This window comes from Pan troglodytes, chromosome 21, assembly GCF_028858775.2.
Source record: "Pan troglodytes isolate AG18354 chromosome 21, NHGRI_mPanTro3-v2.0_pri, whole genome shotgun sequence".
Classification (NCBI taxonomy): domain Eukaryota; kingdom Metazoa; phylum Chordata; class Mammalia; order Primates; family Hominidae; genus Pan; species Pan troglodytes.
Genome location: NC_072419.2, coordinates 7,425,116 through 7,442,158, shown reverse-complemented (window position 1 = coordinate 7,442,158; position 17,043 = coordinate 7,425,116). Strand labels below are relative to the sequence as shown.

Sequence of the window (17,043 nt, the reverse complement as noted above, 5' to 3'; positions counted from 1 at the left end):
CTGAATCACAGGCTACCTTTTTGAGGCTGGGTCAACTGCTGGCAAAACCCCAGAAAAATGCACAAAGAGACACTGTCAGGCAAATTCCCAGGCCTCTCCCTCCCACCTCCCACCTCCCCTAACCCCCACCCCCCAGCCATTGGAGCCTGTAGATCCCCAAGCCAATAACCAGGCGTTAAGCACCTGGGGTACGAGATGGGTGGCAGGGTCCCCCTCTTTTCTGGACACCGCTGGGAACCCTCCGCCCCACAATTCTTCAAACTGCTGCTGTGCTTCCCCCCCCCCCCACCTTCTTAATTAACACCGCACTGCTTAACAGGGCGGCCCCGCGTGCGAGTGTGCGTGCGCGCGCGTGTCTGGGGGCTGGGTGGGGGGGCCACTTGTCACACGTGGGGAGGCCGGGGGGAGGGGGGTGCTGGCTGCCTGCCCAAGAGCGAGACCCCTCCCCCAGCCCCCGGCCGCTGGAGGATTGTGAAGCTCAAACAGATGGACCGAGCCAAGGGGCGGGGGCGCGCGGATGGGGTGCGAGACGGCAGCGCGGCGGCCGGGCCTCCGGGCGCCCTGACAAAGGCGGGGCCGCGCGGCGAGGGGCGCCTTATCTGCGCGAGCAGACCGGGCGGCCCGGGGGGCGCACAAAGGCCCGGGGCCGGGAGGGGGTGTGGGGGGCGCGAAGATTAATTGCCCAATCGAGTTGTCGGCGCGGGGCGGGGGCGCGGGCCTCGGCCCCGGGGGACGCGGGGCGGCGCATAATGAAGTGTGCAAAAAGTTAATTTGCTCCGCGACTCGCTGCTCACCACAATCAAAGGCGGGCGGAGGGGAGTGGAGGATCGAGCAGTATCCCCCCCACCATCCCCTCCCCCGACCCCAGCTTGTGATCCAAAGGCAGGATGAGGGGGTCACAGGGCACTCCCACAGCTGGGGGCGGAGGTCACCAGACGTGCGCCCTACTCCCACTTCCTCCCGCTGTGAGTCTCCCGGCAGGTCCCGTTCCCTCTCCGAGCGCCACTCTCCTCTCCTGGACTCACAATGGTTGACATTTCTGGAGCACTCACGCTGCTGGGCACAGTGCCAAGCGACCAAGCGTTTCCCTGGCGTCGTCTCCTTTTATCTCACAACCTGAGGACATAACGCCTGTGCGCATCCGTTTTAAACCTAAGGTACAGAGAAGCCCGAGAAGTACTCCAAGGTCACAGGGCTCTTACCTAGCTCAGAGCCTTAGGTGGAAAACAGCACGGTGGAAAGGGTCAAAGACAAAATACACGGAAGAATTGGGGTTGATGGTATTATTCATGCTATTGCAACAGGGAGAGCATCCCAGATCCCAAAATCAGAGTGTCTGGACAGGATGGATTTGCCTTTGACTTTTGTAGGGGTGAGGAGACAGGTTACAGCAGGAGGGATTTAAAGTGGGGATTGTCTTACAAATAGGGGATATCTCCATCAGTCCATTGAAGAGGAAATGTTCATCTCTGTGTCTAGCTGGCTTCAGAGAGGACACACAGTTCTCATCTCAGCTAATCAACCATGAGACAAAGAATGGGAAGTGGGAGGGTCCTTGGCCTTGTCAGCAGGTTCCAGCAAAAGGGGAAAGATCACAGGCCAGCAAGGGAGTCATCCTCCAGTCTTACAGGATACACTAGAAAGAGGGGACTACGTCTTATCTGAGTCATATGGGGAAGGGTGGCTCGTTTTGCTAAGCCATTTCCCTGAACAGAAAAGGTAGGGAGACTTCAGAAAACAAAAAGTTGGGGGGATTTCTGGACCATCGCTGTTTTTCAGGAGCACAGGGCTCAGGTAAAGTTTAACATTGTCAAAAGAGTGGCTTGATAGCACAGGTGGAGACCCTGGTACCCTGTGACAGAAGCTTTGCTGAGTGGCTTAAAGGCCCCTGCCTGATGAAGCACTCATCCTTAGTAAATATAAATACCCCTTTACCATTCCCCTGGGGAGTGTGACCTCAGGCAAATCATTTAACCCTCTCTGTAAAATGAGAGCAATGATAACGATACTCACCTTCTAGGATACTCTTATCAGTGACAGCGTTAACAACAATTACAAAGCAGAGCCCTGGAACATGGTAGGTGCTCAATTAGCTATGGGCCTGGTGTGATGGCTCTTACCTGTAATCCCTGCACTTTGGTAGGCCGAGGCAGAAGGATGGCTTGAGCCCAGGAGTTCGAGACCTGCCTGGGCAACATGGCAAGACCCCATCTCTACAAAAAAAAAAAAAAATTAGCTGGGCATGGTAGCGGTGTGCACCTGTAGTGCCAGCTACTCAGGAGGCTGAGGTGGGAGGATGGATTGAGCCCAGAAGGCCGAGGCTGCAGTGAGCTGTGATCATGCCACTACACTCATGCCTGAGCCACAGAACGAGACCCTGTCTCAAAACAAAACAAAAACAAAAGGTTAGCTGTGAGTACATACTACTATTTTCTCAGAAAGTAGTGGTGCCAGGATTTTAACTCAAGCTGCATATTTTCAGAGACTGCAGGCTCATCACTAGGGTACACCACCAGCTTTCCATATATGGATTCAGTCTTCAAACACCAAACACATCCTGAACCTGTGTTCCAGGTACTGGGCGCCCTGACAAGAAAAGGAGCAAGCCAGCCCCAAACAGACAATGGCACAGAAGCCACAGTGGCTGTGGGAGCTCAGAGGAAGTGCCACGGTCCCCTCCTTCAGAAGTGGCTTCCAGGCCAGAGCTGGGGTCACCCTCTAGCTCTGACTGGTGGCTCCTGAGTCCTGGTTCTCTGACCCACTGCTCAGGCCTGTCCCTGGGCCCAGGCCTGTCCCTGGGCCCAGGCCGGACCAGAGGACTGGCAAGGGAGCCCTTGAGAATGATAGGAGCCAGGCTTTCAAGCAAGAAGGGGCGGAGTCACAGCCAAACCAAGATTTATGGGCCCGATCATAATAACGAAAGAAGAAAAGAAAAAAAGGACGCGTGTTCGGCAATGCCCAGGGACCAGGACTGCCGCCCTATTACCAAAAATGTCGTCGCTCTCGACTCTGCAAATTAGCATAAAACATGCTGTTTTGCATTCATTTGCATATCATTTGCATGCTAATGACTTGACGCCACAATGCACCCAGTCCCCTAAGAGGCTTCTGGTCTTAGCTTCTCTCTTAGCCCCTGCCCCTTGTCTTGTATTGAGAAAAATAGGAGATCTGGGTTCTAGTCTAGGCTGGGCCACTCACTGGGCAGATCCCTGCTCCTCTCTGAGTCTCAGTTTCCCTGACTGTGAGCTGAAGGAGATAAACTGAGCAGGGATTTTCAAGTTATGCTCCAGTAGGCCTCTTGGGGGCTGCAGACACAGAGACGGGGAAGCAGGTGGGGCAGGCGTCCCCCTTCAATCCCCTGCTAACAGCTGGGGCTCTGAGTAAAATTTCTCCTGACCAATGCAGAGCTTCTCTGTTAAAAACAAAGACCAAAAAGTTTGCAAACAAACGAACTCAGATTTCTCCACTGAGTCTTTCCAGTGCAATGTTTTCCAAAGACGTTAATAATAATGATCAGAGTTAAAATATATAGCACTTACCATAGGGCAGGCACTGTTTGAAGCACCAGACATATATAATTCACCTAATCCTCCCGCAGCCCTTGAAATAGGTGTTATTATTGTACCTCCATTTTACATGCAGGTAAACTGAGAACGAAAGGTTGAGTAACTTAGCTAAATTCAAATGGCCACTACGTGTTAAAGGTTCAAACCCAGGCAGTCTGGCTCTAGAGTCTACACCATGAGTTTATCCAGGTCAACCCTTCCGTTGCACAGATGAGGAAACAGGCCCAGAGAGGGAGAGAAAATTTCTAAGCACAGCAGTGAAACTGCCCCTTGAACCTTTCTGCCCAAGCCCAGACTCTGCCACCCAGGGAAGGATGGCTGGAAAAGGGAGGCCTGGGGTTTCAAAAATGGTCCAATGGGCGTGCAAGGGTAAAGGGTGTCTTCTTTGTGGCCACCACCAGCGCCTGTGTCTTCCTCCTCAGCCAGCCTAGTCCCAGCTGGTAGACTCCAGGGAACAGACCCCTGAGCCAGGCAGGATGAGCCCCTAAATCAGGCAACCAGCAGGCTGGTGAATGCCAGGTGTGCCGGCCAGAACACACAATGCCCTGCCTGACTGTGCAGGTGGAGGCACCACAGAGCGGGGTCCTGGTGAACGGGGGGCAGGGAACTTTATCTCTGCAGAGACAGGCAGTGCCAGGCCAGCAGGTGTTTGGCCCCCACCCCTTGGGGGTCTAGCTGGGAAATTATCAGATGCAAAGACGACTACCCAACCCCCACCCAGGGGTGAACTGTAGGGGGCTAGTCATCCCTTCTCTTTATTCAGTGTCTATCCACGACACTCTGGACTTTCTCCAGCCCCCTCCCTCTTGCCAACCTCCCCCTCTCGCCCTGCTCCAGCCACCTTGGCCTTCTCTCCGTTCCTTTCTCCCACCAAGCTCTGTCCTACTTCTGCACCCTGGCACTTGCTGTTCCCTCCACCTGGAACACCGTTGGGCCCCATTGCATGCTTTGAGTCTCAGCTCAAGAGTCACTTCCTGGAGAGGCTTTTCCTGGCCACCCCATCTGAAGTTAACTACCAGTACCGCATCCCCATTACTCTCTAGCACTTCAACCTTGTTTTCTTCTCAGCTATGATCACAATCTGAACTTTGCTTATTTATGTGTCTCTCATTGAGTGCCTGTCTCCAACACTATATTCTCACTGTAGGAGAGTCAGGACCATGTCTGTCTTATAGCAATAAAGTTCTCCATAATTATTTGTTTCCGGAAATAAATAAGAGGAAAGACAGTGCTGCAGCTGACTTATTTGGTCCACCCAGCCCTGGAATGTCCACTCCACAGGGCCAGGGTTTTGTGTCTGTTGTGTTTGCTGCTGTGTTCTCAAGGGCTAGCACTGTGCTGGTACACAGTAGGTGCTCAATAAATATTTGTTGCATGAAGGAGCAAAGTGTGCAAGAGCTCTGGACTGGGAGTCAGGAGACCTGAGTCCCTTCCCAGCATTGTGCTTGATGGAGTATAGGACCAAGGGCAAGTTCCTTCCTCTCTGGGCTTTCACGTTCCTCTCTAAAAGCTGGACTTTAAAATCTCTGCTACAGGACCATGGAAGGTCAAGTGTGGCTTGTCCTCATTCACTCCCCAGAGAAGGCAGGTGATGCAACTGCCAGCAGGCAAGGGGCAGGCAGAGCTGGGTTCCAGTCAAGGCATGGCTACTACCTGGCTATATGACCTTACAGAATCACAGTCCCTCTCCCATTTCCTCATGTGCAAAAGGGGCACAGTGGGCCAGGTGTGGTGGCTTATACCTGTAATCCCAGCACTTTGGGAAGCCGAAGTGGGTGGATCACCTGAGGTCAGGAGTTCGAGACCAGCCTGACCAACATGGAGAAACTCCGTCTCTAATAAAAACCCAAAATTAGCCAGGTGTCATGGTGCATGCCTGTAATCCCAGCTACTTGGGAGGCTGAGGCAGGAGAATCACTTGAACCTGGGAGGTGGAGAGTGCGGTGAGCCAAGATTGCACGACTGCACTCCAGCCTGGGCAATAAGAGCAAAACTCCATCTCAGAAAAAAAAAAGGGGGGGCACAATGGCTAGAGGACTGCCTGAGACAAAGGCAGGCACAGAGTTGTTCAGTGTAAAGCGCTCTGCCCATAAGTGTTTTTTCTCATCAGCAAGGCAGTGCAGCAGGGCCTCACACCACAGCTCCGCCCAGCATGCACTGTTTCCTTATCTATAAAAGGAGCTCCCCATAGTACCAACCTGGCACATTGCAGGAGCTTTATAACCACAGTCCTTAGAGTCAGTAAGTGCCTCTGTGGCTCTTTATGTCTGATTATTTGTGTTCTCCCAAATCATTATTTGTGGACCACTTCCATCCCCTTCTCACCCACCCGCCACGTTGTACCCAAGCAAGTGACCCTACTATGTGCCCAGTGGGTACTATGGGGAGCTCCTTTTACAGCTAAGGAAGCAGAGCACATATTGGGTGGAGCTGTGGCATGAAGAGAACCCAAATATCAGAGCACAAAGGGAGACCCAAGGTGAGGATGGAGTGGGCATGGTTTGATTTCAATGTTAGGGTGAGTTGGGGAGGATGGGGCTGGGGGAACCAGGGCATGAGGCTGGAGAGGTGAGCCACGGTGAGCTCAGGCAGCCCTGGGGGTCAGATGAGGATTTGGCCTTTATCATGGGAGCAGTGAGTGCTACAGGATCATTTTAAGCAAGGAAGTTAAATGATTCAAGTTTCAAAACACTCACTCTGGCTTCCAGGTGCCAGGTGTGGCTGGCATTCCAAGCGATTTGCCATGTCCCGCAGTATGAGAACCCCCTCCCCACCGATGTAGCTGGGTGAATGGATGGCAGAACAGAGACCACGCTTCCCAGCCTATCTTGCAGTTAGGGGTGGCCATGCGTCTGCATTCCTGCCATGAAGAGGTAAACGGAGTACCGAGTACAACTTCTGAGCGGTGGGGGTGAGAGGTCCTTAAAGAGACCAGAGCATTCTTTGCCTCTTCCTCCTTCCCTCTGGCTGGAATGTGGACATGATGGCCGGAGAATGAGCAGCCACCTTGGACTATGAAGTGTTGAGGGTGGAACAACAAGATGGAAGGAGTCTGGGTCCCTGAGGATCAAAGAGCCATTATACCAGCCTGGGACTGCCTGCTTCCAGATTGGTAATAAGAAAAAGAAATCAGTGTCTGTCCTCTTTAGGTCACTCTTCTTGTGGGCTCCCTGCCACTTTCAGCCAACTCCAAACCCAGTAGATCCAGTTGGCACAGATGATCTTGGAGCTATGTGGCCCACCTTGATGTGTAGGGAACAGAGGGTGCTCCTGGGCCTTCAACTTCCTGTTCACACTGTCAGGCTCCCAGCCCTGACTGCCCAGCTCTGTCCATCCAAGGGCACAGCCTAGGTCAGCCCAAAGGAATTGGCTGGGATCTCCGGCTAGGCCAAGCTCTGATAGGTGCAGAGCTCATTAGGGCCTGAGACCAGGCCTCCTGCTGCTGCCCTCGTAACTTTGAGGAGCAGGACATGGACAGGATGGTGGACCATGGCAGGGTGGCACTGTCCATCCTCGTGGGCCACTTCCAGCCCCTTCTCACCCACCCTCCACGTTGCACCCAAGCAAGCTTCTTAGTGCCCTCTCCCGACCTCATGAATTCCACACATGGTGTCTTCCCACAGCCCTCCAAGGCCCTCAAGATGACATCCGGTCACCTATGTGGCCCACTAGGCCCTGTAGGACATGGGCCCTGCTTGATTCTTCAATGCTCAAACCCATGGGCACAAATCCCAGCTCTTCCTCTTAGAAGATCTGTGAACTCAGGCAACTTACTAAAGCATTTTGGGTCTTAATTTCCTCATCTATGAAATGGAGATGATAATAACAGCTACTTCCTAAGTTGTGAAGCTTAAATGAGTCAGTACAGGGATTCTGGTGATTTACTGTGGCATAACAACCCCAACATGTAGTACTGTTAACCATTTTCTTATGCTCACAGATTCAGACAGAGCACATGGGGGTGGCTTCCTTCTGTTCTACGGTATCTGGGGCCTCAGCTGAAAAGAGTTGAAGGCAGGGGACTAGAATCATCTAGAAGTGTCTTCCCCTCACATGTGTGGCAGTTAGGAGTGGCACAGTGGAGACTGCAGGCCAGAACATCCACACCTGGCCTCTCCGTGGGTCCTGGGCTTCCTCCTAGCATGCAGGCTGGGTTCCAAGAGTTCCAAGAATGAGTGTCCCCGGAGACTCAAGCAGAAGTGGCATGGTCATTTTTTTTATTATTTATTTATTTTGAGAAGGAGTCTTACTCTGTTGCCCAGGCTAGAGTGCAGTGGCATGATCTAGGCTGACTGCAACCTCTGCCTCCCGGGTTCAAGTGATTCTCCCGCCTCAGCCTCCCGAGTAGCTGCGATTACAGCTACCACGCCTGGATAATTTTTTTGTATTTTTAGTAGAGATGGGGTTTCACCATGTTGGTTGGCCAGGCTGGTCTCAAACTCCTGACCTCGGGTGGTCCGCCCACCTCAGCCTCCCAAAGTGCTGGGATTACAGGCGTGAGCCAGCGCACGCAGCCAGCATGGTCATTTTTAACCATATTTTATTCCTGGGAGCAATCAAGAGAGGGGACATAGGCCCCACTTCTTGATTAGAGGAATTTAAAGGAATTTGGAGTCATATTTTAAAATGGCTTGAACAGTGCCTGATCCCATAAGCACTTATACAACAACTAGGAGAAGTAGTAATGGTATAATAGTGCCAGGGTTCAATCCTATGTGTGTTGAAATAGTCATATCAGGTGACACTAGTCATAAAGGGGTTAATGGAGGAAGCATGGGGACAGGTCCCTGGAACCTGACATCCCACCTAGGCCAGACAGACACTGAAGGATACAGCTAGGATAATATAAGCTGAAATGTCTTGGTGCCAGGCACCAAGCCAAGCACTTTCCATGAACGATCTCGTATCATTCATACAGTAATCCAAGAGGCAGATCCTAACATTATGCCCATTGACGGATGAGAAGCCAGAAGCTCAGAGAGGTAACGGGTCTTGCCCAAGGCCACACAGCCAGAAAGAGGCACAGCAAAGATTTGAACTCAGGCAATGGGTTGTCAGCCCTGGTCCTCACTTCCCAAGACTAAGCTGGGCAATAGTCCAGCCTGCCAGGTGGAACAGGCCGTCCTGACTGTTTGGTGACAGACAGGGAGGGCTTGTTCTGCTGGACGGACAGCCAGGACCAGGAGGTTTGTCAGCTGCAAGCCTACAGCCACAGGCTGGGGGAATGGGGCCAAGACCTCCGTCTGGAAGAGTGGAGGAGGGAGTGTGTGGAGAGAACCCAAAGAGCAAGGCAGAGCCCCCTCCAGAGGCAGCTGAGCCCTGAGGATGGAAATAAAGCCCAGGGATCACAACAGGGCCCCAACTTCTGCTTCCTGGAGCCCCAACCAGCTTGTCACTTGTCCCCCACCTGGAGCAGGGCTCACCTGCTACTGGAGGTCAGGAGGTCTCAGCTGTAGGGTGAGGAGGATGGGGAGAGGACCGCCATTCCATACAACAGCCAGGGAAAGGGCACAGAGGGGGCACTTCCAGCAGCAACAAGCACACCTGGGGGGCGGGGTGCAGGATGACTCTATCTTCTCTTCTCATCTACTCCCTCTCCCTTCCTTCCCTCCTTCCACTCCTTCCTTCTATCCCCTCTTCTACTGATTGATTGATTGATTGATTGACAGAGTTTCATTCTTGTTTCCCAGGCTGGAGAGCAACCTCCGCCTCCCGAGTTCAAGCGATTCTCCTGCCTCAGCCTCCAGAGTAACTGGGATTACAGGCATGCACCACCACACCCGGCTAATTTCGTACTTTTAGTAGAGACAGGGTTTCTCCATGTTGGTCGGGTTGGTCCTGACCTCAGGTGAACCGCCCACCTTGGCCTCCCGAAGTGCTGGGATTACAGGCACGAGCCACCATGCCCGGCCCCCCTCTTCTATTTATTTATTCTATACTTCACTCCCTATTTCTCCCTCCTCCTGTCCCCCCTCCTTCCCTTCTTGTCTTCTCTCCTTCCTTCCATTCCTTCTTCACATGGAACCTCACAGATGGGAGAAGCTACATTCTCCAAAGACAAGGGGAAACCTGGCCTGAACCTCACCCTTAAAAAACCCATTTTATGGATTTCACCATAAAATGAAACATGAGGCCAGGAGCCATGACTTACACCAGCACTTTGGGAGGCCAAGGCGAGAGGATCCCTTGAGGCCAGGAGTTCCAGTCCAGCCTGGGCAATAGAGTGAGACCCAGTCTCTACTAATAATAAAAAATTAAAAAATGAGCCAGGCATGGTGGCATGCTCCTGTGGTCCCAGCTACTCAGGAGGCTGAGGTGGGGGGATCTCTTAAGCCCGGGAGGTTGAGGCTGCAGTGAGCCATGATTGCACTACACTTCAGCCTGGGCAGCTGAGTGAGGCTGTCTCTAAAAAAAAAAAGAAAAGAAAAGAAAAGAGAGAAAGAAACATGATTCCTAAGCTGTCACAAAACCAGCCCTAACAGTGTCACGAGCCTGCAATAACTTCCCTTGACCCTCGAGAACTTAGCTGGAAAAGGGGTGTCAACTCCTCTTTGTCCCCTAAGTATAGATGGCATCCAGGGTGTGTGAGTAGCCCGGGTGTTCCTGGGAGGCTCATGAGGCATGGATGATAAGCTGGATCCTTGAGCTAATGGCTAAGCCCCTCTGAGCCTCCGTTTTCTTGGCTAAAACAATTTACAATTTTGTGGGGCTGAGACCGGGTGACACGCAGTTGCACCCTGTCACAGGAGTGCTTTGGCCTTGCTTAGTCCCTTGCTGGCACCGGCCTCTGACCTTTCTCCCAGGCCTGGGGGCAGAGCCAACTCCCAGCTGATGTTGGCGAGCGTCTGGGAGGGTGGACAGGCAGGCTGTCGGGGCCGGCTGCGTGCCCAGAGAACCTTCTGTGCCACTGTTCCCTCAGCCAGGCAGACTGGGCCCATCGGCCACTTCCTGTGCCCCTGGCAGGACAGGGCTGCAGGCCCCTCCTCTCCTGCATCTCTGCTCAGCTGATGGTGGTGGCCACCCCTCCTCCCCACAAGCCCTGGAAACAGAAGTCTCCAATATAAATGCAAATTTGCTGCAGTCCCCAGTCTCGGCTGGCAGCTCCAGCCTGTGCTGCAGGCTGGGGACAGGAGCTGACACTGGCCCAGAGGAGATAAGGCACTTCTGGGCCACCCCCGCCCCCGGAACCAACCACTCCTCAGCCTGTCAGCTCCACAAAAACCCCAGGGAATCCCGGCCAGCTTGCTTCTTTTCCTCTTCACTGTCCCATAAGGCCTGCACTGGGCTGCAAAGGCCCCCCCTTGCCACAATTAAGGAGGGGGCATCCCTCAATGGTGAAGATGCTCACCCGCCTGCCCTCCAGGGGCTGGCAGGAACAAAGCAGGAAGCAGGAGAGGTGGGAAAAATGATGGCACAACGATGTGGGGATCTCACCTCTGCCCCCATCCTCCACGAGGCTCAGGGCCACCCCTAGCCCATAGCATTCCTTTGTGTGAATTAGAAACAGGTACCCTTTCTTCCTGGTGCAGCCCCCTGGTGGGATGCAAGGCATCCCCTTAGCCTCCAGTTGGGCTCCCTGGAGCCCAGCACAACTTGCACAGCTGTAAGCTACAGCCTTTGGCAGGACCCATCTCGTCTCTGGGACTTGGTTTCCCTTTGGCCAGGGGAATCATCTAGAGTGACCCCTAACGTGGCATAACTCCACTGTCGGCAAGTGCATGAAGCTCCTGGAGTTGGACAAGGCAGCACCACAGGTGAGGTCTCTCCAGCTTGGATATCTTACCATCCTTTCATCCCTAGTCCCTGGACACTCCGTTCCCTAAGCCAGGACTCCGTGATTTTTTTTTTTTTTTTTTTTTTTTTTTGAGACAGAGTCTAGCTCTGTCACCCAGGCTGGAGTGCGGTGGTGGGATCTCGGTTCACTGCAACCTCCACCTCCCAGGTTCAAGCAATTCTCCTGCCTCAGCCTCCTGAGCAGCTGGGATTACAGGCTCGCACCATCATGCCCTGCTAATTTTTTGTATTTTTAGTAGAGACGGGGTTTCACCATGTTGGCCAGGCTGGTTTTGAACTCCTGACCTCAAGTGATCCACCCGCCGCAGCCTCCCAAAGTGCTAGGATTACAGGCATGAACCACCGTGCCCGGCCAACTCCATGATTCTTAACAAGGGATTGAGTCTCTGGCAAAAGCATTCTGTGATCCACAGGAGACAGAGGAGGGGAAGTTTGGAGTCAGATGCAGGACTCTCCCATGCCGCAAGCCCAGGTTCAAGTCCAGACGTTACTGGCTCTGGCTCTAATGTCACCTCCTCAGAGAAGCCTTCACGGATGGCCTCATCTGGAGCAGTTCCTTCTCTACCTCCAGAGGCCATATCACATTGCCCTGTGGGTTTTTTCTCCCTGGCATTTATCGTTATGTGAAATTATCTCATTCATTGATGTCTTCCCGTGGTTATTTTCTGGCTCCCCTCTCCGTTACTGGAATTCAAATTTCTACAAGAGCAGACACCATGAATCAATAACTCCTGCCCTTGACACTTTCTGGGGGATAATGACACCTCCCCTCCCATTGCGTTAGTGTAAAGTGTGCAGTGAGACAGCCAGAGTTGCTCAGCACAGAGCCAGCCCGCAGCGAGCACTCCATAAATGCTAATGGTGGTTGTTATTGTTATTAGGAGAGGGCTGTGAGTGCCCTAGTCCCAGAGGTGCAACTCCTGACACATCTCCACAAATTCCAGACCAAATTCCGCTTCTTCCAGCCATGCTGCCCACACCCACCACTGAGGCCATTTACTCACCTGAGACCCTGGGCAAATTGCTGCGTCTCTCTCTGCCTCCGTTTCCTTCTGTAAACTGACAAGGCAATCTCCTTATTGCCTGAAACTCCACAAAGTTGCTGTGAGTGTCAAATGACACAATGAGAAGGATCACACTTTATAATCCCTAAATATGATTTCAATACCAGGAAGAGCTCCGAAAGCCCCTCCCAGCCGCCCGGCCTTTGACTGTGGCAGCCTCACTGCACCCTCCAGAGCCTCCCAGCGCCCTCGGCCTGGAATCCCAAGGCCCTGCTTTCTCCTGACCCAACCCAGCCCTGGCTTAAGGCCTTCCTCAAGGAGCGGTTTCCACCGAAGTTTCTCAAAGTTTGGGCAGAATTACACCACCTCCTCCCCACCCCCATCTGCAGGCTATCTTCCACCAATTTACTTAATATTTTTCTTTAAATAGCCTCATTTAAAAAAACAAAAAGCCAGTTCACGCTAATGGGAAACTTTGTGCTGCCATACATGAAAATTAGTATCAATTACTATAAAAGTATCAATTACTATACATGTTGATATTTGCTAAAATAAATGCTTAAGAATTAAATGCTTGGCACCCACCTCTTACCCCTCTGAAGGAAGGGAATCCTGATCTAAGGCTTTCGAGTTCTCTGGGAGACTTCTTTTTATTTTTCTCATCCAAGACAACCCAGGAGACTTTTAAAAGATTCCTGACCGGCAGCACGGTAGCTCATGCCTGTAATCTTTTTGGGAAGCCGAGGCAGGTGGATTGCTTGAGCCAGGAGTTCGAGACCAGCCTCGTCAACATGGCGAAACCCCATCTCTACAAAAAATACAAAAATCAGCCAGGCATGGTGGCATGTGCCCGTGGTCCGAGCTACTGGGGAGGCTGAGGTGGGAGGATCATTTGAGGCTGAGGTGGGAGGATCATTTGAGGCTGAGGTGGGAGGATCATTTGAGCCCAGGAGGTCAAGACTGCGTGAGCCGTGATCGTGACACTGCACTCCAGCCTGGGCAACAGAATGAGACCCTGTCTCTTAAAAAAACCCGAAATCCTTCATTGACTGGACAAACATTTTTATGAGAATGTTATGTGCCCAGCCCAGGAGGTAGCAGCTGTAGTGGACCCCTTTTCTTGCCTTCAACACATAGAGGTGCTGGTTGAAGCAGGAGCTTATGGCCATTGGAAATGCAATTAATTAGCCAAGAATCATTACCAAAGCAGGCCTAATTTCTTGGCTCTTTTCTCTTAATAGTACTAATAATGGCATCTTACCTGTCAGGAGTCAGGAGAGGGTAGGAAGGAAGAGGACAGGGAAAATCTTTATCTGCTACAGTAACTATTTCTGCACACAACAGAACATGCCTGCTAACAGCTCCAGTTCCAAACATCATCTCCAGGACCCCTACTTTGCTGATTCCAGACTCTTGGGAAGGGCAATTGAACACAATGGCATATTGCTTCTTGGAAAGGAATCAAAAGTGGATCCTCTGGCAAATTTGGTAAAATGTATCAGAAGCCTTAAATTCTACGGGCAATTTCATTTCTATGACTTTATCTAAGAGAAATGATCATGAATGTGGACCCCAACAGCTTCAGGATATTCTTGGCAGCATTATTGATCATATGAAAGCTGAAAGCAACTTAAATGTTCATCATAGGGGATTCAGTAAATAAAGACTGTATATTCCATACAATGGAAAACTATGCAACCATTTACCAAAGATGTTATAGACTATTTAGACATGGAAAAAATGTTCCTTCATGTTAGGTAAGTGGAAAAGTAGCTACAAAACAGGATGCACATATGATCTTTTTAAAATATATATATACATGTGCCAGGCATGGTGGCTCACGCCCGTAATCCCAGAACTTTGGGAGGCCGAGGCGGGCAGATCATGAGGTCAGGAGATCGAGACCATCCTGGCTAACATGGTGAAACCCCGTCTTTACAAAAAAATACAAAAAAAATAGCCGGGCATGGTAGCGGGCGCCTGTAGTCCCAGCTACTCCGGAGGCTGAGGCAGGAGAATGGCGTGAACCCAGGAGGCGGAGCTTGCAGTGAGCCGAGATTGCGCCACTGCACTCCAGCCTGGGGGACAAAGCGAGACTCCATCTCAAAAAATAAATAAATAAATAATATATATACATGTGCATCATAGAAACATGGGGATGGCTTTGGGTTGGAAAGGATTCCTGAAGCAAGAAACAGAAAGGACAAACCATAAAGGCATATATTAATAAATTAGTTACATTACAACCGATACCGTTCATCAAAGTTCACCATTTTTTAAAAGTGGAAAGACAAGTCACAAGCTAGAAGATGTCCGTAACAATTTAACTGACAAAGATTAGCACCCAAATATATAAAGAACCCCTACAAATCAATAAGACAAGGACAAACAATCAAAAAGAAAAATGGACTAAAGATTTGGACAGACATAGAGAAACGAAAACATGAATAGCCAACAAACATTTGAAAAGATGCTCAACCTCTGAGTAATTAGAGAAATCCAAATTAAAAGCTCATTTCCTGTCTACTCAATTGGCAAAACTTAAAAAGCTAGACAAATCCAAATGTGATCAATTATGTGGAACAAGGACTCCTTGACACTGGTGATAAGGGAGTCAGTTGTACAACCACTCTGGAGAACGATTGGGCATTATTTTGCACTTATTCCCAGCAATCCCTTCCTGGAGACATTCTAGAAAAACATATCAGGAGGTATGTACAACAATGTTTAGACTGGCAGGATTGAGCCCTTCCTCGGGCACCTAATAAATTCTTCTTTCTTCTTTACTGCCTTCTTTGCACTTCTGGGTGGTGTCACTCAACCCTGTCAGGTAGCTACTGGGCAAGCCAGATTCCATGGGCAGAAGTGGGCATCATCTTTGTGAAAGTAGTGACCCTCCCAGGGAGCCTGGGAGAGGCCAAGACTGCCCAGTGTGTTAGGAAAAGAGGTGGCAGGGTTGTGGGCATGTCTAGTTAATAAATGACAGTTCATCCAAATAACAGACTGCTCTGCTGCTGTACAAAAGAATGGGCAGCTCCACACGAGCCAATAGGAAACATCTCCAAGATGTACTGCCAAGAAAAAAGAAAAAAAGCAGGCAGAACAGCCACCATTGTGAAAAGGGGAGGAGTCAAGCGTATATATACATGTTCATTAGCATGTGCACAAAATACCTTTGAGTACAGGAAACGCCTCAGTGGGGAGAGGGTGCGTGGCTGGGGGTCAGAGGTGGGAGACAGACTTGCTTTTCAGGGCATCTCCTTTTGCTCCTTTTTATTTGTACATTGCACATGATACTATGAAAAAATAAATACAATAATGTTAAAATGGAAACAAAACGCAGTCACATCACATAGAACTCATATGTAACTATTAGGAGACTTGGGCGTTGCTCATGACCCGTTGACACAATGCTACTTGGTAGGCACTTCACTAAGTCTTTCAAGTTTGGAAAGTTTTAAAATATTTTTCCAGCCAGCTTTTTTAGATTTCAGACTTTTCCATGGACCCTTGACGAGCCCATGGCTTCTTGGCATTGTGCCAACTGGGCCAAATGCACAGAGCAGAACTTATCACCTATGCCCAGCAGCCCACTGGTTCTCCAAGGGCTACTCTTCAACACGCATTCCATTGACTTACATCATCGACTGGGTCCCACCCCAGGGGTGCTTTTCAGCGCAAGTGAATCCATGGAGGAACTCGCATGACCCTCCCCTTCCTCAGGAACCACAATTGCACAAGGTGACTTTCAGGCCTTCAGCCTCCCGTCAGGCTAGGCGGTATATATGTGTCTCTCCACCTGTGATACTCTGCTCTCTCTCCTCCCTGCACCCCCTTGTTCACTGTGCTCCAGCCACACTGGCTTTCTTGTTTCTCAACCCCGGCAACTATGATAGGCAGATTCTAAGATGGCCTCCAGGATTTCAGCCCAGTCCTCCCCATCCTGTGTACATGTCCTGTAAAATACCCTGAGCTGTGAATATGGTGGTGTTTACTCTTGTGATCAGCTTATGTTATTTGGCATCAATGGCCTTAAGATACAGAAAATCTCTGGGTATGCTTGATATGGTTTGGATGTGTGTCTTCTGAAATCTCATGTTGAAATGTGATCCCCAGTGTCGGAGGTGGGCCTGGTGGGAGGTACTGGATCACCGGGGCGGATTCCTCATGAATGGTTTAGCACCAGCCCTGTGGTAATAAGTGAGTTCTCACCCAGTTAGTTCACAGGAGATCTGCTTGTTCAAAAGAGTCTGGGGCCAGGTGCCATGTCTCATGCCTGAATTCCCAGCACTTTGGGAGGCCAAGGTGGGCAGATTGCCTGAGTTCAGGAGTTCGAGACCAGCCAGGGCAACATGGTAAAACTCCATCTCTACCAAAAATGCAAAAAAATTAGCTGGGCATGGTGGCGTGCACCTGTACTCCCGGCTACTCAGGAGGCTGAGGCACGGGAGTCACTTGAACCCGAGAGGTGGAGGTTGCAGTGAGCCGAGATCGTGCCACTGCACTCCAGCCTGGGCAACAGAGCAAGACTCTGTCTCAAAAAACAAAAATAAAAAATAAAAGAATCTGGCACCCTCCCCTTCTCTCTCTTGCTCTGGCTCTCACCATGTGACACCACTTGCTCTCCTTTCACCTTCTACCATGATTAGAAGCTTCCCGAGGCCTCACCAGAAGCAGAT

The 17,043-nt window shown here is 51.0% G+C and overlaps 1 long non-coding RNA gene across 2 annotated transcripts; it reads right to left on the bottom strand.

The window, feature by feature from the left end:
* Positions 1-11,675: 11,675 nt before the first annotated feature.
* Positions 11,676-15,656, bottom strand: LOC107969890 (uncharacterized). 2 transcript variants are annotated; one of them, XR_001712019.2, is made up of 4 exons: positions 15,538-15,656; positions 12,950-13,172; positions 12,365-12,462; positions 11,676-12,059 (listed from the first exon to the last, which is right to left on the bottom strand). It is a non-coding gene; the product is annotated as an uncharacterized LOC107969890 (long non-coding RNA). The 2 variants fall into 2 exon arrangements; XR_008541269.1 differs by having other exon boundaries at positions 11,676-12,462.
* Positions 15,657-17,043: the final 1,387 nt, after the last annotated feature.